The sequence below is a fragment of the Pipistrellus hanaki genome (genome assembly GCF_964339955.1).
Source record: "Pipistrellus hanaki genome assembly, chromosome: 10".
In the NCBI taxonomy this organism is placed as follows: domain Eukaryota; kingdom Metazoa; phylum Chordata; class Mammalia; order Chiroptera; family Vespertilionidae; genus Pipistrellus; species Pipistrellus hanaki.
This window is the reverse complement of record NC_140512.1, coordinates 65,594,800-65,608,324: the sequence shown is the minus strand read 5'-3', so window position 1 is coordinate 65,608,324 and position 13,525 is coordinate 65,594,800.

The window sequence follows — 13,525 nt, the reverse complement described above, 5'->3', positions numbered from 1 at the left end:
TGGGGGACTCCAGAGAGGCTGAGAGGACTGGGTGCTGGAATTTATGACAGGGTGATGGTTAATTTGTATATTACCTTTTTATTAGATAGGATATTACTATCTGTTCCCCAGGGTAAGAGACAGAATTGGTATGGGAGTGAAAGATGAACTGTTTTCTTGGGCTGATTAGGCTTTTATAATTCTATACCAATAATCAACTGAACGCCCCAAATGGTGAATTCTTTAGTGGGTAACTTTTATAGATGTTTGACCAAAAAAAGAAAGTCATAATAAATGAAATATATTACATCTTATATTTATATAAAGAGGTAATATGCAAATTAAGCCAGGACACCATAATAGTAACGACCAGTCAGGAGGAGGCTGTCCGTGCAGGTAAGAACCAGAGCAGAGACAGAGACAGAAACAGGAGGGGTCAGCCTGAGCCACCACAATGGCTCAGTTGGTTCCAGAGCGGACACTGACAGGGGAGCCTGGGGCAGACACAGATGGCGAGCCTGGAGTTACTCCAGCTGCAGTGCACCAGCAGTCCCACCTCTGTACCTGAGCTCCAGATAAAACATCTTTTCTGACCACTCATTGATTAAGCTCCTGGTACACCACTTGCAATGTTCTTGGTAACTTGGGTAATAAGATCTAAAGGAAAAAACGAAGGTCCACTGCTGGAGGGGCTAAGAAATGTCATATCCTGCCCTAGCCAGTTTGGCTCAGTGGATAGAGCCTTGGCTTGTGGACTGCAGGGTCAGGGTTCAATTCTGATCAAGTGCATTACCTAGGTTGCAGGCTCCTCCTTGGCCAGGGCCCAGGTCAGGGCTCATGCAGGAGGCAACCAATCAAAGTGTCCCTCTCACATTGATGTTTCACTCTATCTTTCCCTCTCTCTTCCACACTCTCTAAAAATCAAAAGAGACATCTTGAAAATGCCTAAAGAAAGTTGTCATTTTTTTCGTGGTGAAGGGACTAGAGTCCATGTTTTTGAAAACACCTTGGCGGCTGCGGTGGCCAGCCGTGGCAATAGCAGCGGGGCGACAGGGGTGGCACCTTTCCTTGATCAGCTGGTCACCTCCCACAGAGGATAGGGCCTAAGCCATTAATAGGACATCCCCTGAGGGCTATCAGACTGTGAGAGGGGGAAGGCTGAGATGGGGGACTCTCTCAAACCAGTGCACAGATTTCATGCACCAGGCCTCCAGTATTATGATAAAAGATATAATGATACCATTGTTAATAACATGGCAAAGGACAGGCAAACAGTATAGGTATGCTCTGTAAAATCTGTGTGAAAAAGGGAAGGTACTTGTCTGTCAGTCACACTTGGGAACAGGTCACTGGCCAGAGTAAGCGTGGTCACTGCAAGCACAGGAAGGTTTGAGGTACATAAGCTTCTAAACATGGGAGTTCCCTCTTTTACCTCTTGCTCAAGTTTGACTCCTGACCTGTGGGACTCCTATGCTCCTGTTCTCTTATATCCACTCATACGGCCCACAGCCATGTGACCCCCACACACAATGACCTAAAGAACTGTAATTAGCCTGATGCTATGCTGGACTCACCTATATCATGGAATGGAAACTTTGGACTCTGGCTATGCTTTTAGCTCTGCTATTGTACATTCCCTGCTGTACATCTTCCAGGACTGGCTTAAGGGAAATGGGATCATAGAAACCCAGGGATGCAATTCAATTCTATGCAAGTAAAAATCTCTCATCCTCCCGCCGAAACCAGTTTGGCTCAATGGATAGAGGGGACTGAGGGGTCCCGGGTTCGATTCCGGTCAAGGGCATGTACCTTGGTTGCGGGCATATCCCCAGTAGGGGGTGTGCAAGAGCTAGCTGATCGATGACTCTCTCTCATCGATGTTTCTGACTCTCTATCTCTCTCTCTTCCTCTCTGTACAAAATCAATAAAATATATATTTTTAAAAAAATCTCTCATCCTCCCATGAGAGGGTTAGAAAATTATTTTCTCAAGATATTGTAAGAATCTCACTCCCACCATTGAGTAGGGAAAGGGATCCCCCACTTCTAACAGTGGACACTCCACTCTAACTGATAATTCTAAACACTACTATTTAAAACACTCACACACACATTAGGAAAAAGTGACTTAAGATTCTAATCACCATTCTTGGCTCTTGACTGCCCCAAATGGTGTTTACCACCATCACAGAGCAGTTACCTATTTCATATCTAGTATGCATTTATCAGCTACTCTGCAAACTCCTCTGTACCCTCTTTTTACTTTTTTCCTCTCTGTCTAGTCTCTCTCTCTCCCTCACACTCAATCTCTTCATTTTTCTCTATGTATAGCCCTCCGCCTCTGCTGTTTCCTTTTCCCCTTGATTCTCCTTCTCACTGTCTCTTACTCCCTCTCCCAGTTTCTTTCTCTCTGCTGGTTTTTCCATTCCTCTGTCAGCTGCCCATGTTGCTATCTACCCTCCCAATCCCCACCCATCTTGGCTTCCTTACCACAGCCTGACCCCTGGCTCAGTTGCCCCCACAGCTGAGGGAGGATCTGGGCTCCCTCTGACATCTGGGTCTCTGCTGGGTTGGGGCCTGGAGAACCTGGGTTCAATAGGGCTGAGGTTGATATTCCGATATGTTTGGAGAGTAGGAACTGAGCCTCAACTCAAGAATCTCCATGAGCTGGTTGGTGTCAGGATCCCGAGATATTGGTACCCAAGTGGAGATTGGCTGGCTCTTGCAAGGGGTGGTGTTTCAGAGTGCTGGATACCTGAAAAGGTGTGAGCCAGGACTCAGGATTCCTGAGTTGTGAGTGGAGCCTGGGGTCAGGAAGTGTCTCTAAGTGTTTGGATCCAGGTCCTCCAGGGAGAAGGGAGTGGCCTTCAATTTCTGGATTCTAGCTATAGCAGAGTCAAGTTGATAGTGTCAAATTTCTACCTCAAATCAGGTGAGAATTCTGCTCCAGGCTGAGACTAACCACCTCAAGAAGGAGACATGGTTCCTAGGCATATTTTGAGGAGCAAAATTATGAACCTAGTAGGGGTTTACAGGAAAGGAGTCCTGGCCCTGAGAGTGTCTGCCTAGGGCCTGCGATATTGTGTGGGTTCTTGACTTCCTGCAGGAAAATTTCACAAGAACCCAGGTGTAATTTAGAGGATGCTTATTAAAGCTGGGGACAGTGAAACAAGGAACGGTTGGGAAAATGAGCCTAGGCTGGGCTGCTTTGGTTCACTAAAATGTCAGAGAAAAGGCAACCTTGGGCACAGGTTCAGGGGGTTCACCAGAATTAAACTGCCACAGCCCATGGCTGCCCTGGTTGCAAGCTTCATGGCCTCCCTTAGAGTTTAAGAGACACATACCTATAGGGGAAGAAGGGTGGGATGGAAAAGGTGAGGGGGTACTCCTCTGTACCCTCTTTATAGCAAAGCCAAGTAATCTAGATGGGCTGTGGTTTCTCCTTTCCCTGTGCTATAACAACTGTGTTGTTGTTGTTGCTATGATTGTTATTTTGATGGTGGCATGTGATCCAATAGTTATAGAGGTTATCAACTGGCTGATTTCCTGGGAGATACAATAGGAAAATGTTTGTGCTTTGTTTTGTTTTAAGTTCCAAATAGGTATTTATAGTATTTAACTCTGCTAAGCAATTGTCAATTAGGTAATTTTTATATGATTTTGAGTGAAATAACCCATTTATTCTTCTTATTTGAATGTGAGTCCTTGAGAAAATGAATAGATTATGAGGACTAAGGGGCTATGGAAGGATATCATAAAAGAATATTGAAATTCAAGATGACAGAAAAGTGGGTGAATATCACACTAACTACTTCCCATCACAATAGCAAAATTACAACTAAATTATAAACCAATCAGCCTGGATAATCATCTGAATACTAGCTGAACAGAAGTCTTATAACTAAGGATATATAGAAGATACCAGGTCAATACAGTTAAGAAGGGTGGAGATGTGAAAAGGCCTGGCTTTGTACACATGGGCCATCATATGGCATCAGCCTGGGGAGATTAGTCCCATCCTCTGGAATACTGAGGCCCCGCCCTGCCAAGCTCACACCCTGAGGGAAAATCTACTGGCTTCAGCCAGCCGTTACCCCTGTTGTAATATTTCTTGACCAACTCGAGAAAATCCAGGCAAACTCAAGGGGTGCCAAAGAAATAGAGAGAGGATAAGTTATATGGCTTTGGGGAAGGGCAAATGTTTTTCCCTCACAGGCATTCTAACCAACTGGACATATATTAATGTATTTTAGTATAATAAGCTCTATTGGCCTCACTCAGCTGGCTCTCTAAGACCACAGCCCTGACAAAGGTCCACAGGCCCTAGGCCAATGGCAACTGAACTTAATGAGCTTTGAGTCTTTGTCTGAGTGATCTCAGAACCAATGCTGTCACTGAGTTTCAATCTATATTAACCAGGGGAACACCACTAATACCTTCATGGTGACTAAGTGAGCCCTGGCTCATGTAACTCACATACTACCAGAGACTTTTTAGTGTCTGAACCAAGAGGGCAGTTGCAAAGAAGAAGGGGATTTGGGTACCTTGCTCCTCTTGGTGACCTGTATTCAGACCCTATTAGTAGTGGACCCATAGTCCTTGTACTATGGAAATCAGTTTTGGTAAAGCAGCTTGGCTCCTCCCATTGTGAACCCAGGCCCTGTAGAAGCATCTACCAAATATCGATTGCTTATAGCTTTTAACAGGTACCACAGGAAAAATCACAATAAGCATGTAACATTAATTTGTACAAGGATGACTCTCAAGAGGCCCCAGAATCAACACACCTGGTAGGGAGCTACAGACGACATCAGAGCATGAATTGATTAACTCCATAAGTGGCATCCCTGAAGGGAAGTATTGATAGGCACCATATTTGCTGAGAAGAATCTCATTTCTTAAAAGTGGAAATACTGTGTCAAAAACACCTGTACAACAACTTGCATGATATGGTCAGAGTTGAGCTTTATGGTCAGCCAGAGGGTTGACCCCAAGGGCCTAGAGCAATCAAGACCCAATTAGAGGAGGAGGACCCACACAATCCACACAAGGGACATTCATAGAGCATCCAGCTCAGGAGATGAAGGGGAATGTGTCACTGGGTCCCACAGGACACTTACTATATAAGGCCAATCCACAAAGACATGGAGGCAAAGCAGTTCTACCTAATACACAGAAACAAACACAAAAAGGCAACTAAAATGGGGATACAAAAAAAAAAACCCAAAAAAACAAAAAATCAAACAAACAAACAGCAACAACAATCCCCAAATGAGTGAAAAGGAATAATATCCAGAAAAAGTGCTAAATTTCAGATATAGAGATAATTTCTTGTTAGATATAGAGGTCAAGAATTGGTCATAAGAATAACCAAGGAATGTAGTGGAAACGACAACCACATGATAAAATAAATAGAAACCAAGAACAAGAACCCCTCAGAAATGAAGAACCATATCTGACATAAACAATAGCACAGAAGAAATTAAAAATAGATTGAAAGAAGCAAAATTATCAAATCAGTGACTTGGGAAAAAATACCCAATTAAAGAGCAACAAGAAAAATAAAAAAACAAAAACAAGGTAGACAGTTTAATGGTACTTTAAAACACGAAAGGTAACAACATCTGCATGATAGGAATACCAAAAGAAGAAGAAAGTGAGCAAGTGATAGAGAATCTAAAGAAATAATGACAGAAATCTTCCATAACCAGATGAAGAAAAAAGTCACACTAGTCCAATAAGCACAAATATTTGAAATCAAGAAGAACTCAAAGAAACTCACACCAATACACATCATAATATAATTACTAACGTTAAATGCAAAGAAATAATTTTAAACGCAGTGAGAGAGACACAGTACATTACTTATATGGGAGTTTCCATTAGACTGCCAGTTGTTTTCTTATCAGAAACACTTCATGCCAGAAGAGATTGGCATAAAATATTCAAAGTGATGAAAAGCATGGACCTGAATTCAAAACTACGGTATCCAGCATGCTATAATTTAAAACTGAAGATTAATAAAATACATTACCACCAAACCAGCATTTCAAGAAATTATAAAGGAACTACTTTAAAAGCAAGTAGAGTGACTTCAGAGAAATGCACCTTAAGGGCCTGTTTTTTCCTCTCCCTCTGACATTTCAACAAGTTAACTATCTATAGTTCAACAAAGAAGTATCTGCTCACCAGATGCACACCTGAGAGGCCCACGCACTGAAACACCTAAGGTGGGATTCCTGGAATAAGTGGAGAAATGAGAAGGGATGGAAGCTCAGACAAGCGTAGACACTGATGCAGCAGCTCAACAGTGTAGTGTGTCTGCAGCACAGGTGAGAACTTACATGCCAGCCCAGAAAGGGAGAAAGCCAGTTGTGGTAGCAGGCACTTCTTTCAGCCTGCCTGAAAGAAGAGAGCTGCAGGAAAGTCTGGCAGGGCAATCTGCAATTGTTTGTCTGAGTTTAACGATCACATGTGCAAGCAATGAGAGAATGCAGAGCCTGAATCATGGGTCCACTACTAATAGGGTCTGAATCATATACATGAATGGCAAGAGTGAACACTAAGTCAATAGACATGTACCCTATAGAGTACTGGGGGCTGCTGAGTCGCTCCCCACCTCTGGGCCTGGTGATGATCTTTCAGACAAAGAAAGTAAACCACAGAGCTATGCCACTGATTAGACTCCAAAAAGTCACATCCTGTTGCCCAGGCAGTTGGCTCCAGAAGAATATTATCTGTAAACGAAGACCTGTTGCAGTAGAATCACTGTCTCCTTTGTGACAGAACCTCTGGAAGAGTGCTTGTGCTGGACCCACAGAAGTCAGGGGTTACCATTATGGTGAGGGAAAAACAAACCCATTACCAAGCAGTGGACTTGGAACTATCCCACAGAAGCCTTGGAGGCTCAAAACTGTGAGGCCACAGAAGTAAATACCTTGCAATTCAGCACCATCTACTGGAACAGTGTAGAAAAAGACCTCCTCATAGGTAAATGGGAAAACAAAGAAGAACAAGCAAATATCATGAACAACTACAGAAGCAACAATGACCAGAAAGAAAATGGAAAAAAAACAAAACAAAAAAAAACAGAAAGTAAGCTGGAACTTATGAATTATGTGATATACATGATAGAATTTCAAGTTTGCATTTCTGAAAACACTCATGCAAGAAAATAACGGCAAGCAATACAATGCACTAAAAAAAAAATCAATGAACAAAATGAGTATTTCTCCAAGGAAATTAAAACTTTAAAAAAAGAATCAATCAGAAATCCTGGAAATGAAGGATGCAAATAAGGAAATCAAGAGTTAGCTACTGAGCATAGAAAACAGAATCCATCAGTTAAAGGAAAGAACTAGCGATATAGACATTAGGAAACAAGAAATGATCCAGAGGAAAGAAGAGAGAAATGAAGAAGAGTGAGAATAAAGAAAAATGAAAGAGTTTTATAGTAACTATGTGATTGCATCACAAAACGTGTAATCAGAATCATAGGAAGGAAGAGAGGGAGCATGGAGTTGAGAGTCTATTAAAATAAATAGTGGATGAGAACATCCCAAATCTATAGAAAGAACTAGATCCTTGAATCCAAGAAAAAACATAACACATAGTTACATCAATCTATAGAGGCCTTCTCCAACGACTTGGTAATAAAACTGTCAAAAATTAATGACCAATAAAAAATTCTCAAAGCAGCCAGAGAAAAGAAGGAAGTGACTATAAAGGAAAACCCATCAGAATTTCTTCTGACTTCTCAGCAGAAACTCAACAAGCCAGAAGAGAATGGAACCAAATATGCAAAATCTGAAAGAGAGATATTACCAGTCATGTATAATATATCCAGCAAAATTATTTTTTAAATATGAAGAAGTAAGGACAGTCCCAGCCATACAGAAGCTAGGGGATTTTAGCAGCAGAAAACTTCAATTGCAAAAAATACTTAAGGGAGTTATTCTACCTGAAACAAAAAAGAGATCACAACACTACAAGTAACATAGCCAAAAAATGTGCAGCCTGAAAAGGGATAATTTGTGACAACAAAAACATACAAGGGGAAAGTTGGAAAGGTATGAACTGGCAAAGGAATATAAAGATCAGATGCACTGAAAAGAGAAAAAAAAATTATATATATATATATATATATATATATATATATATATATATCAATGAACAAAAACAACAGACAGAAGTTGTTGGAAAAGAACCAATGGAGGCACAGAGATATGAGAAAACAAAAGATAAAATGGATATATGAAGTCCTCATACATTAATAACTACCTAAATGTAAATGCTCTGAATTTATCAGTAAAGATTCACAGAGAAGCAGAGTGGATAAAAATGAACAAACAAATAAAACCGATTATATACTGCCTACAAGAGACACATCTAAGCAGCAGAGACAAATGTAGATTTAAAGTAAAAGGGTGGAAAATGATTCTCAAAAAAAAGAAATCCACATAAAAAAGGCAAATGTAGCCATACTTATATCTGAAAAAATAGACCTGAAGATAACAAAAATAACAAGAGACAAAATAGACACTTTATAATGATAAAGAGAACACTATATCAAGAAAACATAACACTTCTTAATATATGCACCCAACCAGGGAGCACCAAAATATATTAAACAGCTACTCACAGAATTAAAGGGAGAAACAGATCAAAGCACAATCATAATTACAAGCCTTAGTACTCCGTAGGCAGCTCTAGACAGATCAACTAGGCTAAAAATCAATTTAAAAAAATCAGCCTTAAATGAAACTCTAGAACAAATGACATTTACAGAATATTTCATTCCAGAACATTAGATTCGACATTCTTCTCCAGCGCACATGGGACATTCTTAAGCATAGACCATACGCTGAGTCACAGACTGTTATCAACAAATTCAAGAAGATTTAAAATATACCAAACATATTTTATGACCAAGATTCCTTAAAATTAGAAATCAACTGCAAAAACAAATTACACACACACACACACACACACACACACACACACAAATATGTGGAAATTAAACAAAAAATACTACTAAAAAATGACTGTGTCAAAGAATAAATAAAAGATGAAATCAAAAGATATATTGAGACAAATGAGAATAATAACAAGCGTATCAAAACATCTGGCATGCAGTAAAAGCAGTAATAAGAGGAAATTTTAGCTCAAGAAAAAAAGAGAAATCCCAAGTAAACAATCTACTATCACATCTTAAATCACTAAAAAAAAAAAAGAATAAAAGCAACCGAAAGTCAGAAGAAAAAAAGAAACAATTAAAAATTAGAACAGAATTAAATTAAATAGAGATAAAGAAGATGATACAAAATATAAATAAAACAAAGAGCTGGTTCTTTGAAAAGATTAATAAAATTGATAAACTCCTGGCTAGACTAACCAAGAAAAAAGAGAAAAAACCCATCTAAACAAAATCAGAAATGAGAGGGAAGAAATCACCGCAGCCATCACAGATATACAAAGGATCACACTAAAATATTAGAAAAGACTTTATGCCACCAAATTTAATAATCTAGGAGAAATAGATAAGTTCCTAGAAATATATAACCTTTCTAGATTAAATCATGAAGACTTGGAAAATTAAAATAGACAAATCAGCAATGAGGAAATTGAAATAACTATTAAAAACCTCAGAAAACTAAATTCCAGGACCAGAAGGCTTCACCAGTGAATTCTACCTAATGTTCCAAAAGGAATTAAAACCTATACTTTTAACCTCTCCCCCCAAAAAGTGAAGAAGGGGCAATACTTCCTGACACATCCTGTGTGGCCAGTACAACCCTGATACCAAAACCTGAGAGAGCTAACACAAAATAAACAAACAACAAAAAAACACTACAGAATAGTATTTCTGATGAATTCAGATGCAAAAATCCTAAACAAAATACTAGCTAATCGAATACAATAGTACATCCAAGAAATAATTCATCTCAATCAAATGGGATCCATTCAAGGGGCACAAGGATGGTTCAGCATTTGCAAATCAATCAATGTAATACACCACTCTAACAAAAGAAACGTTATTAATCAATAGATGTAGAAAAAGAATTTGATATGATACTGTTAGAGAAGACCAGAAAAAAACCAAGCCATGCTTAGAGAAAGGGAGTTACATTTTATTAAGAGCAGGGCCAGAGAAAAATGCGCCTTTCAAATTCTTCCCCCCCCACCCCCCCCACCGCCCCCACCCCCCCCACCGCCCCCACCGCCCATGCTGAAAACCTTTTCTATTTATACTTTTCCTAGTTCTTTTGTCTCCCAAATTTGGAATGAGACTCCTGGGCCTTCTGGGAAAGAAGGGCTACATGCTGGGAAGGGGCCAGGAGACCATATCTCAAGGCCTGGCCTGGTGCCAGCACTGACAACTCTGTCTGGGGCACAGTCCACAGCCTCTCTGGAATGGGAATAGTCTTATTTTCCTTATTATTTAAGTAAGCACTTACAGAAGCCAAAATAGCAGGGCTAAAATTTCAAACAGCAGTTTTTATATAAGATGGATGCTTCAATACAACATCCATTTATGATTAAGACACTCATAAAATAAGAATAGAAGGAAAGTACCTCAACATAATAAAGACTATGTATAACAAACCCTTAGAATACCATACTCAATGGCAAAAAACCGAAAGCTACTCTCCTAAGAGCAGGAACAAGAAAAGGATGTTCACTCTCATCACTCTTATTCAACATAGTGCTAGAAGTCCTAGCCAGAGCAGAAAGGCAAGCGAAAAAATTAAAAGGCAGCCAAATAGGGAAAGAAGAAGTCAAACTGTCCCTTTTTGCAGTTGACATGATGGATGCTGTATATAGAAAATCCTAACAACTCTACAAAAAAAAAATATTAAAAACAATAAACAAATATAGTCAAGTTATAATGTTCAAAATCAATGTGCAAAAATCCATTGCCTTTCTGTATACTAACAATAAGACTTCAGAAAAAAATGGGGGGAAATAATAACAATAGACAAAGAAGGATATTGCATAATGATAAAGGAATTAATCTAACTATAGGAGAGCACCCTTTAAACATGTATGCATCTTAAAAAGGTTTCCTAAATATATAAAGCAAATATTAATGGACATAAAGGGAGACATTAACAGTAATACAGTCAAAGTAGGGGACTTTAAAATCCTATTAATGTGAATGGATATAGCTTGCAGAAAGAAAATTAGCAAGGAAACAACATCTTAAAATGACATAATTGACAAGATTTATTTGATATTTCCAAGACATTTAACCCCAAAGCAGAATATACATTTTTTTTTCAGTGCACATGGAACATTTTCTAGGAGATACCACATGTTGAGCAACAAAAGAAGTCTAAATCAGTTTAAAGAGGTTGAAATCATATCAGGCATCTATTCTGAACACAATGGTATTAAACTAGAAACCACTTACAAAAAAGTCTGAAAAACACACAAAGACTTAGAGGCTAAATAACCTGGTACTAAACAATAAGTTGGTAACAATAAAATTAAGGAAGAAGTGAAAGAATACCTTGGAACAAAAGTAAACATATAACAACCCCAAATTTCTGGGGCACAAGGTAAGCTTTCCTAAGAGGGAAACTTATAGTATTACAGGCCTACCTCAAGAAACAATAAAATTCTCAAATAAACAATCTAATATTACACCTAAAACAAACAGAAAGTGAAGTACACACAAAGCCCGAAGTGAGTAGAAAGGTGGAAATAATAAATATCAGAAGGAAAATAAACAAAAGAAGGTCTAAAAAATACATAAAAGATAATGAAACCAAGACCTGGAATTTTGAAAAGATAAATAAGATTATTTATCTATTAACCAAATCAATCAAGAAAAAATGAGAGAAGACCCAAATAAATAAAATCAGGAATGAGAGAGAAGTAACAACTGACACTACAGAAACACAAAGATTATAAGAAAATATTATGATTAACTGTATTGGCATATTTAAATGACCTAGATAAATTCATAAATTCATAGAATATACAAACTTCCAAGATTAAGAAAGAAAGAAACAGAAAATCTGAACAGAACTGTTACAACCAACAAAATCATAGAAGTAATAATAATAATTTTTTTAAGAAAAGCCAAAATACAAAAGTCCTGAAATAAATGGCTTTACAGGTGAAATTTACCAAACATTCAAATAATAACTAACACCATCCTTCTTTATTTTTTTAACTCAAGAGAAAGAAACATGCCCAAGCTCATTTCACAAAGGCCAGCATGTTTTCATCTCTAAAACCAGATAAAAACTTTACAAATAAAGAAAAGTATAGGCCAATATCCTGATGAGCACAGATGAACAAATCCTGGACAAAATATTGGCAAACTGAATCCAGCCACACATTAAATGATCGTACACCATGATTAAGTGGGGTTTATTTTCTGTATGCAAGGTTAGTACAATATCTGCAACTCAATTAATGTGATAGACCACATAAAAAATGAAGAATAAAAAGCATGTGATAATATCAACATATAAAGCATTTGACAAAATCCAGCGCCAATGTATTATAAAAATTATTTAAAAAATGGAAATAGGGGGGAGCACATCTCAATGAAATAAAGGCCATATATAATAAAGCTACAACTAACATTATACTCAATGGGGAAAACTACAAACATTTCCCTTCAGATAACGAACAAAACAAATATGTCCACTTTCACCACTCATTTTCACCAAAGTATTGGAATCCTTCACCACAGTAATCAGAGAAGAGAAATAAATAAAAGCCATCCAAATTGAAAGAGAATTAGTAAAACTGTCATTATTTTTAGTTTGATATGTCAGTATCAGATAACATTATACTTTATATAGAGAAACTTAAAGATTCCACCAAAATACTACTAGAATTTATAAGTGAATTCAGTAGAATAAATTCAGAAATTGGTTGAATTTTTATGAACTATCAGAAAAAGAACTTAAGAAAACAATTCCATTCACAACTGCATCAAAAAAATACCATACCTAAAAATAAATACCAAGGAGGTAAAAGACATGTACTCTGAAAGTTATAAGACAGTGAAGAAAGAAGTTGAAGAAGATAAAAATAAATAAAAGCATTTATAGTGCTAATAATAAGGGAGAATTAACATTGTTAAAATGACTATACTACCCAAAGCAATTTAAAGATTCAATACAATTCTTATCAAAATATCAATGGCACATTTTACAGAACTATTGTAGAACAAATATCCCCAAAATTTATATGGAACCTCAAATAGCCATCTTAAGAAAGCAGAACAAAGTGAGAACCATCATGCTAAATGATATAAAATTACACATGGGCCTGGCATAGAAACATGCATACAGATCAATTGAACAAAATAAGGAGCTCATTCCTATATGTTCAATTAATCTTTGACAAAGAAGGCATGAACATACAAGGGGTAAGGACAGTTCATTCAAAAAATGGTGTCAAAATGACACTAGACACCTTCTTATATCATATACAAGAATAAACTCAAAATAGATTAAAGACTTAAGTGTAAGATTAAAAACCATAATACCCCTAAAATCCCTGACAGCTTTCATAGAAATATG